The following is a 16,555-nucleotide window of genomic DNA, read 5'->3' as shown; positions in this document are numbered from 1 at the left end:
AGGACCGCACTTGGCCCGCGGGCCGTAGTTTGGACACCCCTGACTTAAACCGTTCAATTGGATTTAGGTCTTGCTCTTTGGTTAATTTGAATGTATGATTGGGTTCCTTGTCATGCCGGGACATGAAATTCAGCTTCGGCTTTCTACTACACTTTTGAGCATATCAATAAGCCAATTGAGGTTTTTTACTTGTTCAAGCATCAAGGACAGTATTTTTATCCCACCCTCCTCACACTCGGCGGACAAAGAGCCGCATTCAGTTCATTCCTTTTTTTACTGGTCAAAAATCTATTTACAACAAACCACATTGAGTGAGATGTTACATTAAAGCCTTTGATTGGCGGCTTTCCAGATATGCAATCATTTTGGTAATGTACCCTTACATGGTGTGACATAATCATCGCAAAAGCTATATTATTGTTCAAATGTGTCCCCAATCTCCATCTTTAAACCCACAAATCAGCACAAAATGCTTGATACTTTCACCATATAGATATGGTCCTTGGGTTACAAATGACTTGTGTAAGTACAATTTTAGTGTTAAGTCAGAATGTATACCTAAATTAACACTTAAGTCACTGTAAACAAAGCACATGGAGGATATAAAAACAATAAATACTAAAATTAATTAAAGCACTAATGGAAAAAAAAGAGAACGACAACTCACCCTCGTCCCTTTTATAATCGTAAAGTCGCTTTCTTTTTTATCATCCCCACCAGCAGCTTCACTGTAAAGGTTATGCAAATTAGCACAAGCCTTAGACTGCATAAACAACCCTTACTGGCCATGAATACGTCACTTGCAATGAATTTATGGCACTGCCTTACGCTTAGTAGACAGAATCAAGTGCAAAAAGTGAACTACTAATTTATGTTTTTCTTCCTCGAGTGTGCTGTAAGCCGTAGCAGCGCACACACTATACTGTATTCTTGCACTGTAACTATTTATGGTGCCAAACTGGTGTCTACAGACCAAAATTATGTTTTGAATTCATTCAATAATTCATCAGAAGTGCGTTCGTGACTACGAAACGTCAAAAACGTAAACGTAAAATATTACATATAGACTAGACTAGACGAGACTAGACTTCCTTTTTATTGTCATTCAAATTTGAACTTTACAGCACAGATAAGAACGAAATTTCGTTACATAAGCTCATGGTAGTGCAGGATAAAAAAGCAATAAGGTGCATATATAAATAAATAAATATACATAAATAATATATATATATATATATATATATATATATATATAAAATAAATATATATAAATAAATAAATAAATAGATTACTGTACGGATAAATATATTGCACTTTTTCACATGCATCCACGTTTATGGATGTATGTTATATTGTCTTTTTTATTCCAGCGAGTTAATCCATTTTGGGGGGATATGTTATGTCATAAATATGTTATATTTTATATTGCTGCTATGGTACATTTTTAGTCTACTTTATACCTGCATTATCCTTTCCATCCTTACCATTTCTATCCTTTGTAACTGAGGTACTGTGGGGAACAATTTTCTTTGTGGATCAATAAAGTTTGTCTAAGTCTAAGTAAACCAAAGACGACCCACCTGTCAGTACTTTGGCCTCCGAAAAGCCAAACATGTGAAACCCAAGTAACTTACATTTTGCATGATTTTCATTCGATGCTCTCCAATTTGGTGGACATAAAGTTTATACATAACCGCTCAGCTGATTAGTTTTTGGTTGCAATTGACCTTATAGGACCCATAACATCCAGATGACCGAAATTTCTCTTTATGTGTTTTTTGCTCTTTAAAATGAATCTGGCATCATTTCCCATAATTTAAATATTTTTTTGAGTAATCAATCCAATCAATCCAACTGTACTTGGAACGCCAGACTCGATATACCGCACCCTCTTGGTGATGTCATCTACAGAACTGGAGCCCATCTCCCCGCTAGACAGTATGGATAATGGCATGTAAAACTATTATTTTGATCACTAGATTGCATGTTCTAGTCACCCTTTTTCAGGATTACTTCAAAACTGATATGGTTCAACATTATGAGCAAAAAAAGAAATGTAAAATTATAATCATTAGCCTGTGTTTAGTTATGCTCATTCAGCATTCCCTCGGGCATCTTGAGGAAAACGTCAGTAGAAGAGGACGCAAAATAGACTAGTATCGGCTTACCTTCTTTTTATTTCACTTTTCCGTCTCTTCTTACTCCATTGTTCCGCAGGTTCTGACTCAGCCTTTCTCCCCTATACGGTGCTCCTAATTTTCGGGATGGCATTTAGCTTGAGTCTTAATTTATTTTCATCCAAACTTTAACCAAAACCTTTGTTCTTTCAAGTCGGAATCATTCAAATGATCGCTGTCAATTACACTCCTCTCGCTCGGTCTGTCTCATTTTGTGCGAGTCAATTTGACCTTTCTCCTATTCCCATCATTTGAAAATGTACGCCAGCTGACCCCTTCTTAAGTCGTATTGCTACAACCTGCAACAATCTCATTGATAATTCCTTTCAAAAGTCTGTGCAAAAATAACGCGATTGGGGAAGATGCTACCAAAACACATAATACGTGATATAAAATGTGCAGGCCCGCTCAGATTTTGGAGCTAAAAGTGGCCTTTCCAAAATGTGCTCAGTAGAAAACAAGCCTAAAATCGCCACTGTGTCTATTTTGGGGGGAATTTTACCTGTAGACGTTATTTTTAGGTCCAAAACTGTGAAATAAGTGCCAATGTTGTCAGAATTAGAGGGGCTCTTCAACCTTAAAAAGTTGCTTAATGTTAACGTTTACCAGTAACCTTGTGGTTAGAGTGTCCGCGCTGAGATCGGTAGGTTGTGAGCAATGTTCCCTCTAAGGTGCACGCCTGCGCAATTGCGCAGGCGTGCACAGCACAGCAAATTAATGCCGCGCAGGAAATCAAAAATCCCATCTGAACTTTAAACAAAATAAACACATTACAATTTATTCTGTATGATTTTGCAATGCAACTCTGTGTGTGACAGGTGACAACAAGAGTGGCCCCAATGAATAAAACAATCTTTGTTCAATTATCGTCTGTCGAGACACTTCACGGACAGGAATTCCATCAATCACTTTATTGAGCATAACTGTTTGTAACCACACCAAAAACATGAGTAAAAAAAACTTTTATCTATAAAAACAGGTAATTTTCTGCCATACAAAAAAAGGCTTAAACTAACGTTATCATCCGTCGTTTCAACAGAAGCCGCTCGCTCTGTCTCACCTGCACCAACACACGCACTCATGGCACTTAGCCAGTGCTGCGTTTATGGCCACACAAAAAGTCGGACAACCCTAACGCCACACAATGTGTTAATGCCAGGTTGTAACACTCTGACTCCTCAATCAGATGTGTGCTTATTTTACTGCCATTTATTAAGAATGTTAATCTAAGGATATTATTCATGACATATTGTCACTAGATTTCATAAATGCTAATAAAAAGATGTATTTTACAGACAGAAAGTAACAGGAACTAAATGTAATCTCTGAAAGGGGTAACATTTCTTTTAAAGGCAGGACCTGCAGCCAGACATACAATACTAGCACATAGGTCATGAAAAACATGTTTTTTGTTATAGTCATTGTAAGAGGGCAAAATCACTTATATCAGAAAATTGTTTTAATAAAACAATTAAATTGTTATGATGTCAGGTTTGGGACAGGTGTGACGCCGGTGTGGCCACAGTGTGCATGTCTGATGTTGCTCACATGTGCTCCACTGAATGCTCAGGGAGTTTGTGCGTTTGCTCACACACATGAAAAATTAGAGGGAACATTGGTTGTGAGTTCAAACCCCGGCCGAGTCATACCAAAGACTTTAAAAATGGGACCCGTTACCTCCCTGCTTGGCACTCAGCATCAAGGGTTGGAATTGGGGGTTAAATCACCAAAACAATTCCCGGGCGTGGCCACCGCTGCTGCTCACTGCTCCCCTCACCTCCCAGGGGGTGAACAAGGGGATGGGTCAAATGCAGAGGACAAATGTCACCACACCTAGTGTGTGTGTGACAATCATTGGTACTTTAACTTAACTCAACCCACAATGACTAACACCTCAAACTAAACCGCTTGATGAGGGCTTTTCAAATCGGTTATATTGATGTCAATATCAGCTCATACGGTGACACAATGGCTACTTTTCCAACACAATAAGAACCTGGTGTTGTTCACTTTCTATATCCACTGTACTTGAAGCAGAACCATCACAGTTGTTGACTCCTTGTGACAGAAGAGCAAAGAGTGCACTGCAGCATTTGTGACCAGACACCACAAAAAAGGGAAAGTCTTTTTCTTCTGGAAAGACTCCATCTCCTCAGCCTCCATGTTACATAATGAGGGTTTAAAGCCCTCCCCAGCCCGCCCTGCCTCTGTCCGTGCGACATGATACAATACTTGGATGGAAAACACAGTGAACTCTACTACACTGAGACGGATGGAAACCATTTTTTTTTTATGTGTGGCGTTTCATTCCAATTAGGGGTCCATGTGGCAGGTGTATCTGTGTAAACATTGCGTGTATGTATGTATGTATATATATAGAGGCTCGTGCACTCAAGAGGCGTCACGGATGCGAAGGTACGGAGAAGAATCGGCGACCGAGTTGCTTTCCCGCCCCCGTTCCCTCCTCACAGCTTTCACAAAACGCCACAAATTCGGGGGCTGCACGGGAGAACATTTTCCCATCCTGGCTTGTCGGGGGAAGTGACAGCTTTCACTCCTTCAAAAACTGTCAAGCAATGATCCAAAAGCACACATGAAATGTAAACATATCGTGGAGACATAGATATTCCTTGTAAAGCAGCCAAACATGTATTGTTTTCTTTTCTATCAGTGACTTAAAGACTATTCCATGAGATGAACAATTGATGATGTGTGAACTGTATTGATATTTCTCTGATATTTCGATGTACCGTGTCACTGCTCCTTCCCAACACCTTTCATCTTAGGTTGCCTTTGATTCAGACAAAAAGCACACTCTCCTCTGATAGCTGCAAACATCTCGTGTCCCCTGCATTGTTAATGGCTCCGATTAAGCTGAGAAAACACAAAGAGAGGACAAACCGATGTTTTTTTTGGGGGGGGGGGGTTGTTTTATTGCATTGTGCATTTTATATGTGCTGAATCTGTTACTAAATGGATCTAATAATATAAAACCACCTCCTCTGTTGAGGTCTGTCTACACTGACTTATTATTCATGCTCTGTGGTTCCCTGTTACTTTTTTATGAAAAGTGCCATTCGACGTGAGCGGCTATGTGCTCGGAAAATATTCCATTCCTCACTCATGGCTATTGTATAATGTTCATGTGAAATGGATCTCAATATGTGTACAGAACGTGCATAAAGATACAAACAAACAAAAAATACACTTGATGATATACTTTGTACACACTTGTGTGATGTGTGCTGCTTCTTGGACAAAATAATGGGAATGGTTGTATTTATATTTCAGTGACGTGCGGTGAGGTTGATGGCTGGTGAGGCACTGACTTCATCACAGTCAGATTTACAAACATATGAACCCTAAAGAGTATCTTATTCACCATTTGATTGGCTGCAGTTAACGGGTTATGTTTAAAAGCTCATACCAGCATTCTTCCCTGCATGGCACTCAGCATCAAAGGTTGGAATTGGGGGTTAAATCACAAAAAATTATTCCCGGGCGCGGCGCCGCTGCTGCCCACTGCTCCCCTCACCTCCCAGGGGGTGAGCAAGGGGATGGGTCAAATGCAGAGGACAAATTTCATTACACCTAGTGTGTGTGTGACAATCATTGGTACTTAAACTTAACTTTAACTTTACACATACAAACTGTAGCACACAAAAAATCACATTTAATTAAAAAAAACGTTATGGTCTTACCTTTACTTATAAGTGCGGGAACAGTGGTGTTGGTGTTGGATGAGTTGTGAATGAATGAAATATGAAATCCGTGCTGCAGTCTGCAGGTGTACCTAATGTTGTGTCCCTGCAGTCGTTCACGCTCCTCCGGCGCGAGCAATGTTGTTTTTGCACTTTTTGGCTTCTTGTTAAGTGACTTTTTTGGGGTTTATTCGGTCTTGCACGTGGAGGGTTTGGGTGTGGGCTTTGGTTGGTGTGGCGCTCCCGTCGGGGGGTGCAGTCTGCGGCGGGGGGTGCATTAACCGGCACCAGGAGGCGGGATTACTGCGAGCCTCACACAGTGCGTCTTCGCAGCAGTTTTATGATCGCTCAGCACAAGAAATACTTTACACACATACAGTTGTTGACAAAATACACTGTACATTATATACTTCAGCTAACTAAACTATGGAAATGTATAATATAATTCATATAGCAATACGGTCTCACTGCACAGCAGGCCAGCAGTTAGCCGAGTCATTGCGCGATCCATGGTGAGGCTCAACTCAGTGACGTGCCTCAACTGGCTGCTGATCACCGCACCGTCTCTTCTCAGTATTTGAACGGCAAATGTGAAAATTCAGCGATTTTGAATAAAAAATAATCTAAAACTGGTGAAGTTAAATGGAAAATAACTTTATAGTATAATCACTGAATACATATAACAATTTAATAGATTTTTTTCCTTTTTACATTTTTTTTCTTTCTATGATGGCAGGTGAGGCCCCGCACGTCACTGTTATATTTAGTATTTTATTAAACTTGCACAACTCGACATGTTTCAAAACAACATAAAGCAGGCCTTGGCAATTATTTTGACTCGGGGGGCCAAATTTAGAGAAAAACATGTGTCTGGGGGCCGGTATATCTGATTTTTAGGAGCCCTAATACAAAACCTCACAATAATGTCTGATTGAAAGCTAAAAACGTTTTGACAGACCGCCTTAAAATACGGAATGGAATTTATTTTTTTTTTTACTGAATGTAAAAAATATACATATAAAATTTCATGTACATCAGAATGTACATGAAAATAAAAAATGTGGACTTTACAATATTAACTATGAACGATAAAACACTGAATATTGACAACGTATGAAGGTCACACCCCTTCTAGATCAACATGTTTTACAATCAAGCAAAACGCAACAAACAGCGAAATATGATCGCGAAGGGTAAAAAAATAAACCCACCTACGATCTGATACATCACTAAGCTTTAGAACTTTGCTGTAAAAATCTCCTTCCGCGTCTGTCCCTGACACCTGCATTTCAGGCTGGCCGATCTGTGGAAACGCTCCCCACCCACACTGCTTGGTGCCTCGTTTGAGCTGCTGCGACTTAGATTACCATAGTAACTAACTAGATTACGGTACAATAGTAACTAGTATATCATGCAAAATCGCAGATTCCAACCATTGAAATACTTTGTACAGTTCAAAACTTACAGTCATTTGAAATCATCACTGCACATCATAATGGCAGCTACAGTTTTGATCTTAAAGATCAAAAAAAAAAAAATTGGGAATGTCCTGCGGGCCAGATTGAAAAGCTTAACGGGCCGCATGTGGCCCCCAGGCCTTTATTTGCCCAGTTCTCACATAAAGAAAGGGTTTAAGAGGGGCTGCTCAAATTTTAATTATTCAAACCAAAAAATATAACAAGAACACCACTGACAAGCTTATGTTTTCGTAAGTGGTTTGACAAAACCAATTTTTTTATATATTTCACAAATACTTGTGACGGGTCAAGCGATACTGAAAGCATCGATGCATTATGAAACACAAGGAGTGATACTGTGTCCCTCCATACTTGGATATAACTGTCACTTTAAGGAAAAAAATGTCACCGACTGTGAAGTCGGAAGAAAATCAGTTTGTTGTCTCCGTCCTTGATCAAAATGGAACAAAGAAAATGGAAAAGTTCCGAAGTGTGAAATCATTTTGATCATATCACGCCAAAAAAGGTAAATGTTTTCTTTTCTTTTTTCTGTTTACTGTTTGTCTTATCTTCACAGCTATTTGTTAAACAAATGTTTTATTTGCCAGCTATTCATTTTATTTGCTGGTCATATGTAATGAGTTTTTTATTATGAAACACCAACACAGTATCAGTGCAGGGTCACTACAGGTAGTAAGTGTGCCATACACTCACTGAGGCGTTATTTACCCCTCATTAACAATTTTTGGTGCTGAATTTTTTTGCAATTTAAATCAAAATTGTGGTTCCTCTTTATTCCGATTAAAAAACAATTCATAATTTTCAAAACTAGATTAAAAAAAATAGAAAAAGGCTCCAGCCACCACTACGACTCCGAGAGGGACAGGCGATAGAAAATGGATGGATGGATGGAATTTGTTTATTTCATTTTTTTAAATATATTTTTTTAGGCCATCTCCGGCTTATTCCCTGCAACGCATACAAGATATGTCAATAGTTAAGAGGAGCTACTCCAACCTGTTTAGAAAATGTTTTATTGTAATTTTTACACCAAATAATATATTGCAAAAATGGCTTTGAATCGAGAGATTCGTGTTGAATTGAGAACCGACTCTGAAAATAATCCCCAACCCAAGAATCATAATCAAATCAAGAGTTGGTGTAAGACTCACATCTATACTAACAATTATTAATCATATTAAATAAAAATTATATAATATACTGTACATTAATGATAGCTTACGTTAGTGGCTAAACTTTGCTAAATTGCTATCATTAGCTGAACACACACAAAGCTAGTGTGTTACATAAGGCATAGTTTAATCATTAAGTGCTGAGGCAAACAGCCCTTTACTTAAACTAGACTAGAATAACATGTTATTAGTGTTGTCAAATTATTGTTATTTTAACCAAATTAATCACACTTTATCAGCAATGTGAATTACTTGCTTGCATAATTTAAATATACTTAAAAAAAAAACACACAAATGCAATTTAATGTCAGAATGTCATACAGGAAAATATTTTTTCAACGGTTTACGAAAATGTATCTGTCAACATTTCTTAACGGTATTATCTTAAGTCGCATTGGGGTGTATTTTGAAGAAATACATAGAAAATAAATTGGTTGATTAATCTGTGTTGGTACATGATTAATGCAATATTTTTTTCGATTTCATTAGCTCGTTCAGTTTGACAGCCATAAATAAAATACATTAAAAATAGTAATAATCAGACCGACACATTACGCTGAATATGCAGTAGACTAGCAGTAACTAATTAAATAATGATAATTTAATGAAATGTGGATATGTTTAAGTATGCATTGGTCTTGAAAGAACTAAAATAGGTGATTTATGGTGGAAATAAGTAAAGCAATTGCAGATTTAATTAAAACATAAATCATGCTCATACAACACAGTACATCATGAGGTTATACCCTCTTTCTTCACAGGCGGAACAAAAATACATTGAATAAACTCACACTGTATTGGTCTTGCTCGCTGTTTGCCTGCACCGAGACGTTAAACACAGAAGAACATCTTCACACACACACAAGTTGCAGGTCATGTTACCGTTCACACATGTCTCTTGCACTTGGGTTTCATCATCATCATCACCATCATCATCCTCTCTTCCTCTCTTTTCCTCCTGCTCTCCTCTCCTGCAGGCCACGCCTCAGTCTGGCTTGCTTATGCAGTAATGTCCAATATTGACACTAAATTGAAATGCTTTGGCGAAGGCTTAGTTGTTATTTTCTTTAGCACAAACACAAAACACATTTAGATTAAAGAGTGAAAAGGTAAAGCTGCATGCATTACAGGAACAAAGCCTTTTGAAATCCATTTTTAATTGGAATATATTGTATGAAATATGGTGGCTACACTCTGCATTTTCACAGTGAGTCATTTACAAAGGGCATATGATACAATATTGCCCGTTAATATATTATAAGTGGAGTTTATGAATCATGGATATGATGATTTACATTACACAGAGCATGAGGGAAAACATCTAAACACTCAAAAGTGGAGGGATAGTTAATTAGTGCTGTCTTCTTACCTCTTGATGGAAGTCTGCATGCTTGTGAGGGGTTGAAAAAAATTCATCTTTGTGCTCAGCAGCAGTGATCGATTTTGTGTTGTTGGACTACCCCCTGCTGAGAAGACAAAGAAGTGGAGAATCAAAGACATCTTATTACATTCACAAAGAAACGACCTGTTTTTTTTATTTATTTAAAGAGCGGTTTCTTATTTTAGTTGGCTTGTTTGTCTTACCTAAAACATATTTAGCTTTTTTTCAAATAATATATATTTCATTGATGCGTACCAAATTTGGTGGAGATAGGGCAAAACATCCTAAAGTTTTTTTTTGTAGTGTTTCGTAGAGGGCATTGAGTCGCAAGATATATTTTTTTAATGGAGACATTTAATAAAATAAAATAAAACTATATATATATATCTTAGGTTACATATCAGGAGTGCATGTTTTGACAAAAAAGTAAGAGTGAAAGAGTTTGCTCACGTAAACCAAATGATTCACTGTATTACATTATGATTTTTTTAATCTTCTTTGTAATTAACTACAAACCCAATACATGAATATCAAGTTAGACATGAAATAATATGGATTTTAAAAAAAGTAAATAATATACAAATTGTAATACTTATTGAGCGTGGTCAAAGGTCAAGGGGTCTTGGGCCAATATTTAATATTTTCCAGTCAACCCACATTTTGAATTAATGCTCATTTTGTTGTTGATATTTGCATTTTTTTTTTGGATTGCAGTGTTAAGTGTGAGGGGGGTTCCTAATATTTTGGGGTTTTTAGCAACATGGGAAAGCAACATATCAAATCCCAGCCAATAAACATGTTGTTAAATCAAATTAAATATTGAATAATAAATAAATAATAATAATAACATTTAATTTGGGTTATTTTTGCAGTATCAGAGGAGCAAAGAACTGCAGCCACATTAATGAATAATTAAATATTATTTATTGTATTTAAAAAAAATTCTCAGCAACATGAGAAGAGCAAAAATAATAAACTGCAGCCACATCAATAAAAATTATTAAATTAAATACAAAAGCAATAATTAAATAATGTTCAATTAAATATTTTTAGAATAGAATAGAAAGTACTTTATTGATCCCTGGGGGAAATTCAGCACCACAGTTCGCTCACAATAAACAATAAACACTTAGGTATTTTTTTTTTACATGTGAATAATATAAATGCAGTCTATTATACAACATTATTCACATGTGAATAATATAAATACAGTCTACCGGTATTATACATTCAAGTACAGTCAAAAAGGAGCATATGCATTACACAGTCTGATGGCTGTCGGTATTTTTTAAAAGGTTTTCCTCGCAACGTGGGAGGGGCCATATTAGTAATCCTATTTTCATCCATCCATCCATTTTCTACCGCTTATCTCTTTTGGGGTCGTGGAGGGTGCTGGAGCCTATCTCAGCTGCATTCGGGCGGAAGGCGGGGTACACGCTGGACAAGTCGCCACCTCATCCCAGGGCCAACACAGATAGACAGACAACATTCACACTCACATTCACACACTAGGGCCAATATAGTGTTGCCAATCAACCTATCCCTATTTTCATATTAAATTAAATATCCAAAACATGAATAAGTAAATACAATGCAATTGTTGTTATTTTAGCAACATACAGTAGGAAGCACAACATATTCATATATAGCCAAACGAATAGTTATATTGTTAAAATATGATTGATTGAAACTTTTATTAGTAGATTGCACAGTACAGTACATATTCCGTACAATTGACCACTAAATGGTAACACCTGAATAAGTTTTTCAACTTGTTTAAGTCGGGGTCCACGTTAATCAATTCATGGTAAATATATATATAATATATATATATATACAAATACATTGTTTTGTTCAATCGAACTTAATAAAAAATATTTTAAAAATCAAGTTTATGTTATTTTTGCATCATTACTAAAAACATGGTCTCACCATGTATCAACTGAAGTGACGGTCCCATAAATCAGTGCATTGGCGTTGTTAGGCCTATTTTGGGTGGCTCAAGCCCCCCTAAAATATTCTTAAACCCCTCTAAATAATTTGGTGTTATATATTTTTTTATTTTATTTTTTACAAATACATATTCATTATAAAGTGGCCCGAATATGAGTTTAAATAAATAATCATATAACCTGTTATTATTCACTCAGTTTCCCCTCACCGGGCGGTATAGCTCAGTTGGTAGAGCGGCCGTGCCAGCAACTTGAGGGTTGCAGGTTCGATCCCCCGCTTCCGCCATCCTAGTCACTGCCGTTGTGTCCTTGGGCAAGGACACAACCACCTGCTCTCAGTGACACCCACATAGGTTTAAATGTAACTTAGATATTGGGTTTCACTATGTAAAGCGCTTTGAGTCACTTGAGAAAAAGCGCTATATAAATGTAATTCACTTCACTTCACTTCACTTCGTAGCGTAAGGTAGAGAGCCCCTTTAGTGCGTCGGTATCCAATCCATTCCACTTGTTCATATAGAAAATGTCCATATCACTCAAATTCCAGTCCGCATTTTCTCTGCGACCTTGCTTGCGGTCCTGCAGGTGTACGAAGCACATTATCTTCCTTTACAATGAGTGAAGCTGCACGAAACCTTGTGTGTGCAATTGTAAATAATTTAGTTTTTAAGTTTTGTGTTTCTTGTAGAATCTATGTAAAGTAATATACATTAGCCTATTGTTAAAATAATGAAAAAACATCATTAAATATATTTGTTTTATTGTATTGTTACATTAATAGCTGTTGTATTATTATAGGATGGCTTGTTAAACATTTCATAGGATTTTCAGAGGGAGGAAAAACCAAGACATTTAATATAAAATGTAAAATGAATAAATACATGAAAAGAAAAAGAAAACAAATGGTTAAAAGCCATCGTCCCGGGGAGCATTTCATTTCGTCCCGTGCATTTAAAAAAAATAATAATAATAACAATGAATAATTTCTAAGTCTTTGTTTGCCGTTTGTGAAGTGTTGTGCTTGTGCGTAACGTTCGCTCGCATCCTGTGCATCTCCTAGGGGCTAAGCGCCCCCTGTCCTTAAAAGCTAGTGACGCCCCTGAATCAGTGGTTCTCAAATGGGGGTACGCGTACCTCTGGGGGTGCTTGAAGGTATGCGAAGGGGTACGTGAGATTTTTTTTAAATGTCTGTCAAAAAGAACTGTGAAAAGAAATGCAACAATGCAATATTCAGTGTTGACAGCTAGATTTTCTGTGGACATGTTCCATAAATATTGATGTTAAAGATTTCTTTTTTTGTGAAGAAATGTTTAGAATTAAGTGCATGAATCCAGATGGATCTCTATTACAATCCCCACAGAGGGCACTTTAAGTTGATGATTACTTCTATGTGTAGAAATCCATCCATCCATCCATCCATCCATTTTCTACCGCTTATTCCCTTCGGGGTCGCGGGGGGCGCTGGAGCCTATCTCAGCGACAATCGGGCGGAAGGCGGGGTACACCCTGGACAAGTCGCCACCTCATCGCAGGGCCAACACAGATAGACAGACAACATTCACACTCACATTCACACACTAGGGCCAATTTAGTGTTGCCAATCAACCTATCCCCAGGTGCATGTCTTTGTAGGAATCTTTATTTATAATTGAATCACTTGTTTATTTTTTCAACAAGTTTTTAGTTATTTGTATATCTTTTTTTCCAAATAGTTCAAGAAAGACCACAACAAATGAGCAATATTTTGCACTGTTATACAATTTACCTACTCTACCTACTCAGTGGCCTAGTGGTTAGAGTGTCAGCCCTGAGATCGGTAGGTTGTGAGTTCAAACCCCGGCCGAGTCATACCAAAGACTATAAAAATGGGACCCATTACCTCCCTGCTTGGCACTCAGCATCAAGGGTTGGAATTGGGGGTTAAATCACCAAAATGATTCCCGGGCGCGGCCACCGCTGCTGCCCACTGCTCCCCTCACCTCCCAGGGGGTGATCAAGGGTGATGGGTCAAATGCAGAGAATAATCTCGCCACACCTAGTGTGTGTGTGACAATCATTGGTACTTTAACTTTAACTTTAACTTTACTAAATCAGAAACTGATGACATAGTGCTGTATTTTACTTCTTTATCTCTTTTTTTCAACCAAAAAATGCTATGCTCTGATTCGGGGGTACTTGAATTAAAAAAAATGTTCACACTGAAAAAAGGTTGAGAACCACTGCCATAAATCAACCTGTCATGCTGGTCCGTTTTTAAATGTGAGGGGTGGAGCCCCGCCCTGTGACGTCACCCGGCGCGTCCAATCAGCGCCATGGGAATATCTCGCGGAACACTCACTTGAGCACGCGCGCGTGCGTGCGTGCGCGTGAGAGCCAACTAGTTGTTGGCTACCAGTAGCATTAGCTTCCATAGTTAGCGCCGCTTTCTGGAAACATTTGTCCGGCACAGTCGCACCAAAGACGGCCACCATGAGTGGGGACTCCCGTTAACGAAGCACGCCTGTCCGCCTGGAATGTCAAAGAAGACCCTTTGAGGAAATGAGAAGTTAGCCGTCCGTCAGTGAGAGGTGGGGGGAAAGTCCGGCTACATCTTCTTCCTTCTGGCCATCGCCTAGCCTGCTAGCATCCTGGCAAGGAAAGCTCTGAGATTTTGCAAGGACTGATGCGGAAGAAGGATATGAGGCAAAGCTGCACGGCTAAAGCTAACTGATCGCCCTTCTGGGATCTCAACGTGAGTACAATTACTCAACACAACCCCACGCTAACGCTGAACAAATGCAACGACTAAGTGTTTGTCATGTTTTTACTTCTTGTTTACCCAGCTAACGATCTTGACAGTGAGTGGCTACAGCAGGCCTAGCATTAGCCTGCCATCTACCTTCCTGCCCTTTTAAGCCATCTAATGATAACTCTGCATGTCAGCCGGTGCGTTTTCTGCAACTATCGATCACGTCTACACACACACACACACACACTCTCATACACACCGACATTACTGCAAGTGTTGTTGCTTCGATCGACTGCAGCTTTTCCTCGATCATAACATGCATTAGTCACAAGCTAGGCCAACTTGTCTGTTAGCCTGCTAATGCTTGTTGGACAAATGTCATCTACCCATAACAGGCCTTCAAACATAAACCACATTGCATCATTTGAGATGAGAAATGAAAGTGTGCATACTCTTACATACTTTAGTAGTTGGCAGTGGTGTGGTACTGCCCTGAGATATATATAGATTAAAAAAAAAAAAGTTAAAGTACCACTGATAGTCATACACACACACTAGTCGTGGTGAAATTACCCCGTGCATTTGACCCATCTCCTTGTTCCACCCCCTGAGAGGTGAGGGGAGCAGTGAGCAGCAGCGATGGCCAGGATCGGTAATAATTTTTGGTGATTTAACCCCCAATTCCGGCCCTGCGATGAGGTGGCGACTTGTCCAGGGTGTATGGCAGGGGTGGGCAATTAATTTTTACCGGGGGCCGCATGAGCAACCGGAGCACTGCTGGAGGGCCACATCGACAATATTTCAAGTAAATTTTGCTCAATATTATTTGTGATATACCGTAAGATAAATAATAATAATAATCCATCCATCCATCCATCCATCCATCCATTTTCTACCGCTTATTCCCTTCGGGGTCGCGGGGGGCGCTGGAGCCTATCTCAGCTACAATCGGGCGGAAGGCGGGGTACACCCTAGACAAGTCGCCACCTCATCGCAGGGCCAACACAGATAGACAGACAACATTCACACTTACTTTCACACACTTAGGCCAATTTAGTGTTGCCAATCAACCTATCCCCAGGTGCATGTTTTTGGAGGTGGGAGGAAGTCGGAGTACCCGGAGGGAACCCACGCAGTCACGGGGAGAACATGCAAACTCCACACAGAAAGATCCCGAGCCCGGGATTGAACCCCAGACTACTCAGGACCTTCGTATTGTGAGGCAGATGCACTAACCCCTCTGCCACCGTATAATAATAATATTAATAATAATAATAATAATACTTTCATTTAACCTAACTTAACTTTATACAAAAGCAGATTGCTTTTGATGGTTTTATTTTGAACGATTCTTACACTACACTTCCTGATGTATAATACAATGCAAAAATGTCAATTTCTGCACAGTGTTAATTTAAAGTTTATCCTGCATCCTCTTTAAAAGTCCAACATTTTTCCCCGTCAGATTTGGACAACCATCTGTTGTCATACCTGCCAGCTTGTCCCATTTCTAGTCCTAACATGTCCAAACACACATTTACCTATGTGAACAAGTCATTACCTGTGGTTGTCCCTTTTTAATTGACTGCATGGCTGCCAGCTACTCCGAGACTTGAAAGTCAGCAGTTATCCCACATAAGAAGATGAGCAACTGGGCGGTGTCACGTACATCGCAGCTCTCATCCAAAGCCAGCGAAAAACAGTCAGAGTCGGCCGTTCTGTTCTTCAGCTGAAGCTCCAAGTTTCCGGGCCTATCAGTGCAACAGAGTCCAATAAGCACTCCTTAATAAACTCTCCGTCAGAAAACGCCTTACTTTTTCTGGCGATTTTGTGAGAAATGACGAAACTTGTCCTGACGGCTGCATTCTGGGGGTGTGAAATATGGCAAAAAGTCCTTGTTGGGTTTGCAGTTTTACCATCAACGTATCAGCCTCCCTTGCGCGCGCTTCATCGGACATATTCTGGT

The 16,555-nt window shown here is 38.9% G+C and overlaps 1 protein-coding gene across 4 annotated transcripts in view; it reads left to right on the top strand.

The window, feature by feature from the left end:
• Positions 1-14,232: 14,232 nt before the first annotated feature.
• Positions 14,233-16,555, top strand: part of LOC133607633 (pecanex-like protein 3) — a 40,836-nt gene continuing 38,513 nt past the window's right edge. For 3 of the 4 annotated variants that reach the window (XM_061962456.2, XM_061962455.2, XM_061962453.2), the window contains exons 1-2: positions 14,233-14,592; positions 14,684-14,786. The gene's annotated coding sequence lies outside the window, so the exon portion shown is untranslated. The remainder of the gene's footprint in view (positions 14,593-14,683; positions 14,787-16,555) is intronic. The other variant, XM_061962454.2, reaches the window with a different exon arrangement.

Source organism: Nerophis lumbriciformis, linkage group LG09 (assembly GCF_033978685.3).
Source record: "Nerophis lumbriciformis linkage group LG09, RoL_Nlum_v2.1, whole genome shotgun sequence".
In the NCBI taxonomy this organism is placed as follows: domain Eukaryota; kingdom Metazoa; phylum Chordata; class Actinopteri; order Syngnathiformes; family Syngnathidae; genus Nerophis; species Nerophis lumbriciformis.
This window is presented reverse-complemented; position numbering and strand designations above follow the sequence as displayed.